This window comes from Cnephaeus nilssonii (assembly GCF_951640355.1).
Source record: "Cnephaeus nilssonii genome assembly, chromosome: 2".
NCBI classification, from domain to species: Eukaryota; Metazoa; Chordata; class Mammalia; order Chiroptera; family Vespertilionidae; genus Cnephaeus; species Cnephaeus nilssonii.
This window is the reverse complement of record NC_137073.1, coordinates 35749702-35765655: the sequence shown is the minus strand read 5'-3', so window position 1 is coordinate 35765655 and position 15954 is coordinate 35749702. Positions and strand designations below refer to the sequence as shown.

Here is a 15954-nt window from a genome sequence, read left to right as displayed (position 1 = left end):
TAAAGAAATGTCTCAAACACTTCTTTGAAATTCTGTTGTAGCCAATACATAAAGGCATGCCTTAGGTGGGCATAGGAATGCAGTTTAGAAAAGAAAGAAAAAACCCCACACTGGAACTACTTAATTTCTCTAAAATCACTGAGTAAGAAAAGCAACATTGAACCACTATACTGATTTGACACAACTTCTATACAATACCTTGACTGAAATCCAAGAGCAAAAGTTAAGACTCTCCTCCTTGCCCTGACCGGTTTGGCTCAGTGGATCGAGCGTCCGCCTGTGGACTGGGGGGTCCCAGGTTTGATTCCGGTCAAGGGCATGTACCTTGGTTGCGGGCACATCCCCAGTGGGGGGTGTGCAGGAGGCAGCTGATCGATGTTTCTCTCTCATCGATGTTTCTGGCTCTCTATCCCTCTCCCTTCCTCTCTGTAAAAAAAATCAATAAAATATATTTTTAAAAAGGTAATGTTAAAAAAAAAAAAGACTCTCCTCCTCTCTCTATATAAACGTGTAATATGCAAATCCACCAGTGAAACGACTGTTGCTATGACACACACTAACCACCAGGGGGCAGACGCTCAACACAGGAGCTGCCCCCAGCCCACAGGGCCTGCTGGCCAACCTCTTTGTCCCTCTCCCCGCAACAACCCCCTGCCCCCGCCCCCGCCCCCCTGCTGGCAGGCTCCAATCGCCTGATGGGGAACACGGAACCAGGGGTGGGTGGAGGCGCCAGACCAAGGTAGGTGTGAGTAAGCAGGGCCCCAATCACCCCCGCACACAGAGGGGTCGGCTGCTGGCAGCTGGCAGCCGGGGATCAGCCCTGATCGCAGGCCAGGCCTAGAGATCCTATCCATGCACTAATTTTGTGTGCCGGGCTTCTAGTTTTTAATAAACAACTACATGGTAAACTTAACGATTTTTCCCCCTGGATTTTACCTGGAAGTGGTCTTTCAAATTTTTTATTTAAAAGAGGACAGGTTTGGCACTTTTATACTGATGTCACCAAATATTTCTTGGGATCTAAGGAAGATTCATATTCTTTACAGCTGTTACAGCATACGCTGGAACTCCCTTTAAGCCAGCCTCAGATTTCTCCAGTTAATTTTTTGCATTAATTTATGTAGCAATCTCATTCATGTTAGTCTCTAATACCATTCTCCCATCACTGTCTCTGCAAGAATGTTGTGAGCCTTGCTTACATGGAAAATGGAATTCAGTTCACAGACATTTTCAAAACACTTGTCCAGTGTTTCCACAAATACTTGAATTATATCTCCAACCGCCAAGTTCACTGTCTGAAAAATCCACACAGAAGACAAAATATAACATTGCATAAATGTCTGTAAATCAGTTTGTTGTCAGCTCCTCCAATTAGTAATTATCCTTCCAGGAAATTGCAAACTTTTTCATCTCTCTTAGATACCAAATGGAATGTCTTCCTGATGATTTGCTGCTGTCTGTCTTCTCTGCAAGGCTGGTAGAATTTGGAGAGCTGTGGCTTTATGTGGTTGTTGAAGATGAGGATTGCCTTGATGATGGCTGAGCTGGGTGGGCCAGGTGAGCGCTGAGGGCCAGGGCTGGGGTGGGCTCTCAGCTTCGCCTCAGGATCTCACTGGTGATCCTTCCCCTCAGAGGGTTTTTAAATTTCAGGGGCCACCCCAGAGAGCCAGAATAAAGGATGCAGGTGTCAGGGCACTAGAGTAAGCCCTAGACTGGAGGTCCTGATTCCTGGATTCTCTCGTCCAGTGTTCTCAGTGAGACCTCTGGGAAGTCACTACTTGTCTGGGCCTCAGTTTCACCATGTGCAAAATGGTGCATCGGACTTGAGTGTATGTCGGAATCATGGGGGCCATGTAGAGGGACTGATCCGTTCGGTGTTGGGTGGAGTCCTTAAGTCTGCATTTTTTAGCAACTCATCAGGGCAGTTCCCTGAGGGTGCTGGGAGGACCACATGAGGAGAAATGCTGGACTAGGTATCCCTACAATCAGTCCAGACTGACCTCCTGAGGACTGACAGACTGTGTGGGTCAGTAGGAAGTGCTGTGGACAGTCAGCGAGTACAAGAACTAATAGGGACACCTCTGGTCATGAAGAGAGATGGACAAGGATTTGAGCTTGTTCTTGAAAATGGATAGAACTTCCAGGAATAATTCCTCTTTTTACCTTGAGCCTCTCCCCAACCCTAGTCAACACAGGAACCTCACCTGTCTAGCCATGACACCTTTCCCTATGTAGTTCAACATAATAACCTCCCAGCATCCTCTGTGACCCTACCCCCCACAGCTGTCACTGCAGGGATATCCTTGATTTTTCCATTTCTTCATTTACCATGCTATTTATCCCGGAATTAATATTGATTCTACCACCATCCCTTGCATGTCTGTTTCTCACTTTTGCCAACACAGGGGAATCCCTACTTTTTTTTTTTCTATTTTATTTATTTTTTTCATTTTTTATTAAGGTATTACATGTGTACATATCTATTAGTCCTTGCCCCACCCCTGCTAACAAAAAGGATTCTCATCTCTTCTTTTCATTGGTTAGGATTCAGTTCAGCTATTTGATACAGAAACCCAAACAATAATGGCTTGAATGAAATATAATGGAATATATTTTTTTCTTACATAAAAGAAACCTAGAAGTAGACCATGTAAGATTGGCAGGATGCCCTGGAGGCCAGGGACCAGGCTCCTTTACAGAGAATTTTGTTACCTACCCATCACGTAGCTTCAACTTAATGGTGTAATGTAGTTGCTAGAGCATCAGCCGTAACATCTGCATTTCAGCCAGCAGGAAGAAGGAAGGGCTGAAGAAGGGCCTTGCTCCTCCCTTTGAAGACATATTTGGAAACCATACACACAACCCCTCAGTTATATCTCCCCGGACAGAACCTAGTCCTAAGGTTGTAATTGGCTATGCAGGCGGTTCAGAGGTGTAGTTTTTGTTCTGGATGACTGTGTACTCCTCTAAAATTTTGCTGTCCTAATACTAAGGAAGAAGAGAGAGTAGATACTGGGGGCAGCCATTGTCTGAGGCCACTGCCCCAACCCCTATTAAACGGGGCTGTTGACCTGCAGAGTTGGGAGCCTGAGCCAGCCAGGGGACTTTCCTCCCCTCTCCCTACGTCTTCTGGTGACCCCTTCTGAAGATTGGCATAAAATTCATACTTAACCCAAGTTATGTAATTTCACATGATTCTTCCTTGGATCCATCCATCCATCTTGTTTGTACCTTTTTGCTCTTTTGCTTGTTTTGAGCATTCCACACAAATCTCTGGATAGTCTAATTTTACTTTCACAATTCTGTTAACTATTTAGCTAGTTTACAGTATTTCCCAATGCAGTTCATTGGACATCCTTCTGCTTATTCTTGCCTCCTTTCTAGCTGGGGGTAGGGTAGAGTGGGTTTCATATCCAGTGCTCTAGATGGATTACAGACATTGTTACCTACATCTGAGTATGGTAGTGAGGTGAGGTTTGAGGTCCTCACAGGAATTAAGTTGAAGCTACGTGATGGGTAGGTAACAAAATTCTCTGTAAAGGAGCCTGGTCCCTGGCCTCCAGGGCATCCTGCCAATCTTACATGGCCTACTTCTGGTTTCTTTTATGTAAGAAAAAAAAAATTTCATTAAAGCCATTATTGTCTGGGTTTCTGTATCAAGTAGCTGAACTGAATCCTAACCAATGAACAGAGGTGGGGCAAGGACTAATAGAAGTAGGGATTCCCTGTGTTGGCAAAAGCGAGAGACAGACATGCAAGGGAAGTAGGAGTGTTCCCTGAATTGGTAGAACTTTCTCAGGTTGATATCTGTCCATAGCTATAATGGTGCCAGAGGCTAAAGCAAACAGCAAAGCAGAGGTTCCTTGGATGAATCTGGCTTTCATTCCAGGGAGACCAAGCATCACACACAAGAGGAGTGTAGAGGTGGGAAGAGCTTGCCTGGGATACTCCCACCTTGACTGGGGACAGTGCAAGCTGACTGCAAGGTTGGCCGCATGGCCAACAGTCCTGTGGACAGCTGGAGCCTCAGGTCAATGTCCACAACATCAGAAACACCAGAGTGGGTTGGTGCGTAGCTCAGACGCAGTGTTACTGTCATGTTTGCGTTTACTGGGGATTTGTTTGCCAGGCACTGGCCTGAACACTTTGCTAAAAAAAATCATACAATATAATTCCTGATTACAACATTCCAAGGAGGCACACCCTATTATCCTTACAATCGAACCATCAGGAAATTGAAACTGACATTCAGAGAGGTTAAGTATTTGCTTACTTTTACTAGCTGACTAGTGGAGGCCCTGGACTTTGGATGAGAATTCTGACTTGCTCTGGGGTTGGTGTGCCTTAGAGCCACTCACCTTTTCTCTGACTTCCAGAAAATGAACTAGAGTCCAAGAAAAGAAAAGGGGTGGGGCAGGTACCTACAGGAGTTTTCTGGGACAGCTTTTTACCTGCTTCCCACTCTCCCTTTCTTCCCTACTGCCATTCCTCCCTCCCTTTCTCTCTGTCTCTCTCAGGTCTCAGTCAAGGATCCTGTCTGTCAGACCTTCCAGCCATCTTGGACCTGAAAATAGGTCTGGGTGACAGGTGCCTGGGTATTGCTCCAGCATTCTGAAGGGGGAAGGCAAGTGAACGATACCCAACTCTGAGGGAGAGGAAAGGCAGGTAATGGTTTCTGCAGTTTTCAGGGAACTTTCCTCCTCTCCACCTGGGACCTCAAACCTCACCTCACTACCATACTCAGATGGCGCTTCTGACAGCAGGATGGAGCCCTTTTCAGCCAGGCCAGGGCCTGAGGGTGTGAGATGCCCAGCCTCCACCATGGTGAGAGGAAGTTAGCACCCACTGAGTCTCTCCAGCCCATCCTGAAACCACAGGCCACCACAGTGGTCCCTTAGCCTCCAGCCCCATCTTTCTGACCCTTCCCTTACTGTCCCCCATCTCAGCGGCTGCTTCTGAAGCCTTTTTACTCCACCCAGACCACCCCCTTTTCTGGGGCTTCATGATTTTCAGGGATTGAGATTGAAGGGGAAAGGTCACATCTCCCCTAGTTCCTTCTCTGTAGGCTGGAGGACTCTTGGGGGGAAAGTGGGAAGGAGGGCAGGAGGGCCGGACATCCATAGGGACCCTGGGGTTCAAAGACAGTGGAAGGAATTTGAATAGTGAGGCGTATATCCTTCACCCAGCTTCTCTGAGTATTAACATCTTACATCATCATGATACAATGATCAAAACTAGGAAATGGCCCTAACCGGTTTGGCTCAGTGGATAGAGCATCAGCCTGCTGACTGAAGGATTCCAGGTTTGATTCTGGTCAAGGGCATGTACCTTGGTTGCGGGCACATCCCCAGTAGGGGGTGTGTAGGAGGCAGCTGATCAATGTTTCTCTCTCATCGATGTTTCTAACTCTCTATCCCTCTCCCTTCTTCTCTGTAAAAAATCAATAAAATATATTTTAAAAAAACTAGGAAATGAACATTGATTGATATAATACTATTAAAAAAATCTACCAATCTTTTTTATTATAAATCTTGTTCAGATTATTAAAATTGTTCCTTTTTTCCCCCCCATAGCTCCCCTCCACCCGGTTCCCACCCCACCCTCTACCCTTACCCCCCCCCCCCCCCCCGTCCTCATCCATAGGTGTACGATTTTTGCCCAGTCTCTTCCCGCACCCCCACCCCTTTCCCCTCGAGAATTTTCAGTCCACTCCCTTTCTGTGCCCCTGATTCTATTATATTCACCAGTTTATTCTGTTCATCAGATTTTTTATTCACTTGATTTTTATTTTTATTTTTTTTACTTGCTGAGCATTTTTGTTTTGTTTTGTTTTTTTTTTCCAATTTTTTTTATTAAGGTATTATATGTGTACATATCTTACCATTGCCCCCCCACCCCACTCCCATATATGCCCTCACCCCCGCAGAGTTTTGCGTCCATTGGTTATGTTTATATGCATGCATACAACCCTAGTCAACACAGGAACCTCACCTGTCTAGCCATGACACCTTTCCCTATGTAGTTCAACATAATAACCTCCCAGCATCCTCTGTGACCCTACCCCCCACAGCTGTCACTGCAGGGATATCCTTGATTTTTCCATTTCTTCATTTACCATGCTATTTATCCCGGAATTAATATTGATTCTACCACCATCCCTTGCATGTCTGTTTCTCACTTTTGCCAACACAGGGGAATCCCTACTTTTTTTTTTTTTCTATTTTATTTATTTTTTTCATTTTTTATTAAGGTATTACATGTGTACATATCTATTAGTCCTTGCCCCACCCCTGCTAACAAAAAGGATTCTCATCTCTTCTTTTCATTGGTTAGGATTCAGTTCAGCTATTTGATACAGAAACCCAAACAATAATGGCTTGAATGAAATATAATGGAATATATTTTTTTCTTACATAAAAGAAACCTAGAAGTAGACCATGTAAGATTGGCAGGATGCCCTGGAGGCCAGGGACCAGGCTCCTTTACAGAGAATTTTGTTACCTACCCATCACGTAGCTTCAACTTAATGGTGTAATGTAGTTGCTAGAGCATCAGCCGTAACATCTGCATTTCAGCCAGCAGGAAGAAGGAAGGGCTGAAGAAGGGCCTTGCTCCTCCCTTTGAAGACATATTTGGAAACCATACACACAACCCCTCAGTTATATCTCCCCGGACAGAACCTAGTCCTAAGGTTGTAATTGGCTATGCAGGCGGTTCAGAGGTGTAGTTTTTGTTCTGGATGACTGTGTACTCCTCTAAAATTTTGCTGTCCTAATACTAAGGAAGAAGAGAGAGTAGATACTGGGGGCAGCCATTGTCTGAGGCCACTGCCCCAACCCCTATTAAACGGGGCTGTTGACCTGCAGAGTTGGGAGCCTGAGCCAGCCAGGGGACTTTCCTCCCCTCTCCCTACGTCTTCTGGTGACCCCTTCTGAAGATTGGCATAAAATTCATACTTAACCCAAGTTATGTAATTTCACATGATTCTTCCTTGGATCCATCCATCCATCTTGTTTGTACCTTTTTGCTCTTTTGCTTGTTTTGAGCATTCCACACAAATCTCTGGATAGTCTAATTTTACTTTCACAATTCTGTTAACTATTTAGCTAGTTTACAGTATTTCCCAATGCAGTTCATTGGACATCCTTCTGCTTATTCTTGCCTCCTTTCTAGCTGGGGGTAGGGTAGAGTGGGTTTCATATCCAGTGCTCTAGATGGATTACAGACATTGTTACCTACATCTGAGTATGGTAGTGAGGTGAGGTTTGAGGTCCTCACAGGAATTAAGTTGAAGCTACGTGATGGGTAGGTAACAAAATTCTCTGTAAAGGAGCCTGGTCCCTGGCCTCCAGGGCATCCTGCCAATCTTACATGGCCTACTTCTGGTTTCTTTTATGTAAGAAAAAAAAAATTTCATTAAAGCCATTATTGTCTGGGTTTCTGTATCAAGTAGCTGAACTGAATCCTAACCAATGAACAGAGGTGGGGCAAGGACTAATAGAAGTAGGGATTCCCTGTGTTGGCAAAAGCGAGAGACAGACATGCAAGGGAAGTAGGAGTGTTCCCTGAATTGGTAGAACTTTCTCAGGTTGATATCTGTCCATAGCTATAATGGTGCCAGAGGCTAAAGCAAACAGCAAAGCAGAGGTTCCTTGGATGAATCTGGCTTTCATTCCAGGGAGACCAAGCATCACACACAAGAGGAGTGTAGAGGTGGGAAGAGCTTGCCTGGGATACTCCCACCTTGACTGGGGACAGTGCAAGCTGACTGCAAGGTTGGCCGCATGGCCAACAGTCCTGTGGACAGCTGGAGCCTCAGGTCAATGTCCACAACATCAGAAACACCAGAGTGGGTTGGTGCGTAGCTCAGACGCAGTGTTACTGTCATGTTTGCGTTTACTGGGGATTTGTTTGCCAGGCACTGGCCTGAACACTTTGCTAAAAAAAATCATACAATATAATTCCTGATTACAACATTCCAAGGAGGCACACCCTATTATCCTTACAATCGAACCATCAGGAAATTGAAACTGACATTCAGAGAGGTTAAGTATTTGCTTACTTTTACTAGCTGACTAGTGGAGGCCCTGGACTTTGGATGAGAATTCTGACTTGCTCTGGGGTTGGTGTGCCTTAGAGCCACTCACCTTTTCTCTGACTTCCAGAAAATGAACTAGAGTCCAAGAAAAGAAAAGGGGTGGGGCAGGTACCTACAGGAGTTTTCTGGGACAGCTTTTTACCTGCTTCCCACTCTCCCTTTCTTCCCTACTGCCATTCCTCCCTCCCTTTCTCTCTGTCTCTCTCAGGTCTCAGTCAAGGATCCTGTCTGTCAGACCTTCCAGCCATCTTGGACCTGAAAATAGGTCTGGGTGACAGGTGCCTGGGTATTGCTCCAGCATTCTGAAGGGGGAAGGCAAGTGAACGATACCCAACTCTGAGGGAGAGGAAAGGCAGGTAATGGTTTCTGCAGTTTTCAGGGAACTTTCCTCCTCTCCACCTGGGACCTCAAACCTCACCTCACTACCATACTCAGATGGCGCTTCTGACAGCAGGATGGAGCCCTTTTCAGCCAGGCCAGGGCCTGAGGGTGTGAGATGCCCAGCCTCCACCATGGTGAGAGGAAGTTAGCACCCACTGAGTCTCTCCAGCCCATCCTGAAACCACAGGCCACCACAGTGGTCCCTTAGCCTCCAGCCCCATCTTTCTGACCCTTCCCTTACTGTCCCCCATCTCAGCGGCTGCTTCTGAAGCCTTTTTACTCCACCCAGACCACCCCCTTTTCTGGGGCTTCATGATTTTCAGGGATTGAGATTGAAGGGGAAAGGTCACATCTCCCCTAGTTCCTTCTCTGTAGGCTGGAGGACTCTTGGGGGGAAAGTGGGAAGGAGGGCAGGAGGGCCGGACATCCATAGGGACCCTGGGGTTCAAAGACAGTGGAAGGAATTTGAATAGTGAGGCGTATATCCTTCACCCAGCTTCTCTGAGTATTAACATCTTACATCATCATGATACAATGATCAAAACTAGGAAATGGCCCTAACCGGTTTGGCTCAGTGGATAGAGCATCAGCCTGCTGACTGAAGGATTCCAGGTTTGATTCTGGTCAAGGGCATGTACCTTGGTTGCGGGCACATCCCCAGTAGGGGGTGTGTAGGAGGCAGCTGATCAATGTTTCTCTCTCATCGATGTTTCTAACTCTCTATCCCTCTCCCTTCTTCTCTGTAAAAAATCAATAAAATATATTTTAAAAAAACTAGGAAATGAACATTGATTGATATAATACTATTAAAAAAATCTACCAATCTTTTTTATTATAAATCTTGTTCAGATTATTAAAATTGTTCCTTTTTTCCCCCCCATAGCTCCCCTCCACCCGGTTCCCACCCCACCCTCTACCCTTACCCCCCCCCCCCCGTCCTCATCCATAGGTGTACGATTTTTGCCCAGTCTCTTCCCGCACCCCCACCCCTTTCCCCTTGAGAATTTTCAGTCCACTCCCTTTCTGTGCCCCTGATTCTATTATATTCACCAGTTTATTCTGTTCATCAGATTTTTTATTCACTTGATTTTTATTTTTATTTTTTTTACTTGCTGAGCATTTTTGTTTTGTTTTGTTTTTTTTCCAATTTTTTTTATTAAGGTATTATATGTGTACATATCTTACCATTGCCCCCCCACCCCACTCCCATATATGCCCTCACCCCCGCAGAGTTTTGCGTCCATTGGTTATGTTTATATGCATGCATACAACCCTAGTCAACACAGGAACCTCACCTGTCTAGCCATGACACCTTTCCCTATGTAGTTCAACATAATAACCTCCCAGCATCCTCTGTGACCCTACCCCCCACAGCTGTCACTGCAGGGATATCCTTGATTTTTCCATTTCTTCATTTACCATGCTATTTATCCCGGAATTAATATTGATTCTACCACCATCCCTTGCATGTCTGTTTCTCACTTTTGCCAACACAGGGGAATCCCTACTTTTTTTTTTTTTCTATTTTATTTATTTTTTTCATTTTTTATTAAGGTATTACATGTGTACATATCTATTAGTCCTTGCCCCACCCCTGCTAACAAAAAGGATTCTCATCTCTTCTTTTCATTGGTTAGGATTCAGTTCAGCTATTTGATACAGAAACCCAAACAATAATGGCTTGAATGAAATATAATGGAATATATTTTTTTCTTACATAAAAGAAACCTAGAAGTAGACCATGTAAGATTGGCAGGATGCCCTGGAGGCCAGGGACCAGGCTCCTTTACAGAGAATTTTGTTACCTACCCATCACGTAGCTTCAACTTAATGGTGTAATGTAGTTGCTAGAGCATCAGCCGTAACATCTGCATTTCAGCCAGCAGGAAGAAGGAAGGGCTGAAGAAGGGCCTTGCTCCTCCCTTTAAAGACATATTTGGAAACCATACACACAACCCCTCAGTTATATCTCCCCGGACAGAACCTAGTCCTAAGGTTGTAATTGGCTATGCAGGCGGTTCAGAGGTGTAGTTTTTGTTCTGGATGACTGTGTACTCCTCTAAAATTTTGCTGTCCTAATACTAAGGAAGAAGAGAGAGTAGATACTGGGGGCAGCCATTGTCTGAGGCCACTGCCCCAACCCCTATTAAACGGGGCTGTTGACCTGCAGAGTTGGGAGCCTGAGCCAGCCAGGGGACTTTCCTCCCCTCTCCCTACGTCTTCTGGTGACCCCTTCTGAAGATTGGCATAAAATTCATACTTAACCCAAGTTATGTAATTTCACATGATTCTTCCTTGGATCCATCCATCCATCTTGTTTGTACCTTTTTGCTCTTTTGCTTGTTTTGAGCATTCCACACAAATCTCTGGATAGTCTAATTTTACTTTCACAATTCTGTTAACTATTTAGCTAGTTTACAGTATTTCCCAATGCAGTTCATTGGACATCCTTCTGCTTATTCTTGCCTCCTTTCTAGCTGGGGGTAGGGTAGAGTGGGTTTCATATCCAGTGCTCTAGATGGATTACAGACATTGTTACCTACATCTGAGTATGGTAGTGAGGTGAGGTTTGAGGTCCTCACAGGAATTAAGTTGAAGCTACGTGATGGGTAGGTAACAAAATTCTCTGTAAAGGAGCCTGGTCCCTGGCCTCCAGGGCATCCTGCCAATCTTACATGGCCTACTTCTGGTTTCTTTTATGTAAGAAAAAAAAAATTTCATTAAAGCCATTATTGTCTGGGTTTCTGTATCAAGTAGCTGAACTGAATCCTAACCAATGAACAGAGGTGGGGCAAGGACTAATAGAAGTAGGGATTCCCTGTGTTGGCAAAAGCGAGAGACAGACATGCAAGGGAAGTAGGAGTGTTCCCTGAATTGGTAGAACTTTCTCAGGTTGATATCTGTCCATAGCTATAATGGTGCCAGAGGCTAAAGCAAACAGCAAAGCAGAGGTTCCTTGGATGAATCTGGCTTTCATTCCAGGGAGACCAAGCATCACACACAAGAGGAGTGTAGAGGTGGGAAGAGCTTGCCTGGGATACTCCCACCTTGACTGGGGACAGTGCAAGCTGACTGCAAGGTTGGCCGCATGGCCAACAGTCCTGTGGACAGCTGGAGCCTCAGGTCAATGTCCACAACATCAGAAACACCAGAGTGGGTTGGTGCGTAGCTCAGACGCAGTGTTACTGTCATGTTTGCGTTTACTGGGGATTTGTTTGCCAGGCACTGGCCTGAACACTTTGCTAAAAAAAATCATACAATATAATTCCTGATTACAACATTCCAAGGAGGCACACCCTATTATCCTTACAATCGAACCATCAGGAAATTGAAACTGACATTCAGAGAGGTTAAGTATTTGCTTACTTTTACTAGCTGACTAGTGGAGGCCCTGGACTTTGGATGAGAATTCTGACTTGCTCTGGGGTTGGTGTGCCTTAGAGCCACTCACCTTTTCTCTGACTTCCAGAAAATGAACTAGAGTCCAAGAAAAGAAAAGGGGTGGGGCAGGTACCTACAGGAGTTTTCTGGGACAGCTTTTTACCTGCTTCCCACTCTCCCTTTCTTCCCTACTGCCATTCCTCCCTCCCTTTCTCTCTGTCTCTCTCAGGTCTCAGTCAAGGATCCTGTCTGTCAGACCTTCCAGCCATCTTGGACCTGAAAATAGGTCTGGGTGACAGGTGCCTGGGTATTGCTCCAGCATTCTGAAGGGGGAAGGCAAGTGAACGATACCCAACTCTGAGGGAGAGGAAAGGCAGGTAATGGTTTCTGCAGTTTTCAGGGAACTTTCCTCCTCTCCACCTGGGACCTCAAACCTCACCTCACTACCATACTCAGATGGCGCTTCTGACAGCAGGATGGAGCCCTTTTCAGCCAGGCCAGGGCCTGAGGGTGTGAGATGCCCAGCCTCCACCATGGTGAGAGGAAGTTAGCACCCACTGAGTCTCTCCAGCCCATCCTGAAACCACAGGCCACCACAGTGGTCCCTTAGCCTCCAGCCCCATCTTTCTGACCCTTCCCTTACTGTCCCCCATCTCAGCGGCTGCTTCTGAAGCCTTTTTACTCCACCCAGACCACCCCCTTTTCTGGGGCTTCATGATTTTCAGGGATTGAGATTGAAGGGGAAAGGTCACATCTCCCCTAGTTCCTTCTCTGTAGGCTGGAGGACTCTTGGGGGGAAAGTGGGAAGGAGGGCAGGAGGGCCGGACATCCATAGGGACCCTGGGGTTCAAAGACAGTGGAAGGAATTTGAATAGTGAGGCGTATATCCTTCACCCAGCTTCTCTGAGTATTAACATCTTACATCATCATGATACAATGATCAAAACTAGGAAATGGCCCTAACCGGTTTGGCTCAGTGGATAGAGCATCAGCCTGCTGACTGAAGGATTCCAGGTTTGATTCTGGTCAAGGGCATGTACCTTGGTTGCGGGCACATCCCCAGTAGGGGGTGTGTAGGAGGCAGCTGATCAATGTTTCTCTCTCATCGATGTTTCTAACTCTCTATCCCTCTCCCTTCTTCTCTGTAAAAAATCAATAAAATATATTTTAAAAAAACTAGGAAATGAACATTGATTGATATAATACTATTAAAAAAATCTACCAATCTTTTTTATTATAAATCTTGTTCAGATTATTAAAATTGTTCCTTTTTTCCCCCCCATAGCTCCCCTCCACCCGGTTCCCACCCCACCCTCTACCCTTACCCCCCCCCCCCCCCCCGTCCTCATCCATAGGTGTACGATTTTTGCCCAGTCTCTTCCCGCACCCCCACCCCTTTCCCCTCGAGAATTTTCAGTCCACTCCCTTTCTGTGCCCCTGATTCTATTATATTCACCAGTTTATTCTGTTCATCAGATTTTTTATTCACTTGATTTTTATTTTTATTTTTTTTACTTGCTGAGCATTTTTGTTTTGTTTTGTTTTTTTTCCCAATTTTTTTTATTAAGGTATTATATGTGTACATATCTTACCATTGCCCCCCCACCCCACTCCCATATATGCCCTCACCCCCCCAGAGTTTTGCGTCCATTGGTTATGTTTATATGCATGCATACAAGTCCTTTGGTTGATCTCTTATCTTCCCCACCTCTCCCTAACCTTCCTGCTGTAATCTGACAGACTGTTTGATGCTTTACTGCCTCTGTATCTTTTTGTTCAAGTTTATAATGTTCTTTATTATCCATAAATGGGTGAGATCATGTGGTATTTTTCTTTCATTGACTGGCTTATTTCACTTAGCATAATGTTCTCCAATTCCATCCAGGTTGCTGCAAATGGTAAGAATTCCTTCTTTTTTATAGCAGCATAATATTCCATTGTATTCACTTGATTTTTAGATTCAATTGTTGGTAAATATGTATTTGTTGTTCATAATTTTTATCTTTACCTTTTTCTTCTTCCTCTTCTTAAAGAATACCCTTCAGCATTTCATATAATACTGCTTTGGTGGTGATGAACTCCTTTAGCTTGTTCTTATCTGTGAAGCTCTTTATCTGACCTTCAATTCTGAATGATAGCTTTGCTGGGTAGAGTAATCTTGGTTGTAGATTCTTGCTATTCATTACTTTGAATATTTCTTGCCACTCCTGTCTGGCTTGCATAGTTTCTGTTGAGAAATCAGCTGACAGTCGTATGGGTGCTCCCTTGTAGGAACTAACTGTTTTTCTCTTGCTGCTTTTAAGATTCTCTCTTTGTCTTTTGCTCTTTGGCATTTTAATTATGATGTGTCTTGGTGCGGTCCTCTTTGGATTACTCTTGTTTGGGGTTCTCTGTGCTTTCTGTACTTGTTAGTCTATTTCTTTCACCAGGTGGGGGAAGTTTTCAGTCATTATTTCTTCAAATAGGTTTTCAGTATCTTGCTCTCTCTCTTCTTCTGGCACCCCCATAATTCGGATGTTGGTACGCTTGAAGTTGTCCCAGAGGCTCCTTACACTATCTTCATATTTTTGGATTCTTTTTTCTTTTTGCTTTTCCAGTTGGGTGTTTTTTGCTTCTTCATATTTCAGATCTTTGTCTTGATTCTAGGGGTCCTCTAGTCTGCTGTTAGATCTCTGTATAATATTTTTTATTTCAGTCAGTGTATGCTTAATTTCTAGTTGGTCCTTTTTCATATTCTCGAGGGTCTCACTAAATTTATCGGCCTTTTCTAGAAAATTCTTGAAAAACCTTATAACCGTGGTTTTGAATTCTATATCTAGTCATTTGCTTTCCTCCATTTCTTTCATTTATGATCTGTTTCTTTATCTATGCATTTAGGCTGCTTCCCTGAGTTGATAGAGTGGTTTTGTGTGCTAGGTGTCCTATAGGGCCCAGTGGCTCAGCCTCCCCAGTTACCTGAGGTGGACACTCTTGGTGCACCCCTTTGTGGGCTGTGGGCACAGTCTTGTTGTAGTTAAGCCTTGATTGTTGTTGGTATCACTGGGAGGAATTGACCTCCAGGCCAATTGGCTGTGAGGATCAGCTGTGTCTATGCTGGGAGAACTTCTGTGCTGGAGACACCCTTATGAGACAAGACTTGCAAAAGCCTCTGTGCTCAGCTTGGATGGGGCAGAGTCTCGAGGCAGAGTCTCAGGGCGGAGCAGACAGCATTGGTTTCCCCGTCAACCCTGCCCTAAGAGGCCCCTGGGTCTTAGTGTCCCGTGGTAATTGCTGTAAGCACCTCTGAGAGAAAGCCGCCCTCGAGTTTCGCCTGCTGCCAGACAGTCCAGTTTTCCCCGAATGAGTCTGGGTCCCCAGAGTTTTGCCCAGAACTGGAGTTCAGCGCAGTCAGGAGCTTTTGTCTCCCTTTTGGTTGAGAAAGCCAGCCGCATACTCAGTTGCCCGTCCTCTCCGTGCGCGTGCGCCTCAGTACCTCTGCCTTCTGCAGCTCCTCTGAGTCTCAGTGTGTTTTTCTCTTTCCTTCTAGTTGTAGAATTTCCACTCAGCCAGCTTTCCTGTGCTTTTGGATGATGTCCGTTTTGTCTTTTAGTTGTAGTTTTGAAATTGTTGTGTGAGGCAGCAGTTTAGATGTTTACCTATGCCACCATCTTGGTTTCCCGGGGTAAATCTACCAATCTTATTCAGCTCTGCCAATTGTTTTAGTAATGTCCTATTTTTGGTCTAGGAGCCAATCTAGGATCACCCATTCTACTTAGTTGTCATGTCTCCTTAGTTTCCTCCAGTTAAGACAGTTTATCCTCAGTTGTTCTTGGTTTCTCATGACCTTGACACATTTGAAGAGCATTGGCTAGTTATTTTGTAAATTGTTCCTTAATCTGGGTTTGTATGATATTTCCTCATGATTAAATTAAGTTTATTCATTCTTGGCCGGAATACTGCAGATGTGATGCTGTGCCCTTCACAGTACCCATACCAGGAGGTACAGGATGTGGATATGACTATTTTTCATTCAAGAGACATATTATTTTCTATATATTAATAACAATCTTAAAACAGTATACCTCATTTCTCCTCTCCTGGCCTTTATATTATTG

At 44.8% G+C, this 15954-nt stretch overlaps 1 pseudogene across 1 annotated transcript; it reads right to left on the bottom strand.

The window, feature by feature from the left end:
• Nucleotides 1-959: 959 nt before the first annotated feature.
• Nucleotides 960-4099, bottom strand: LOC307110564 (AP-3 complex subunit sigma-1-like; annotated as a pseudogene). The gene is made up of 3 exons: nt 3981-4099; nt 1200-1544; nt 960-1092 (listed from the first exon to the last, which is right to left on the bottom strand). The product of its transcript is annotated as an AP-3 complex subunit sigma-1-like (transcript).
• Nucleotides 4100-15954: the final 11855 nt, after the last annotated feature.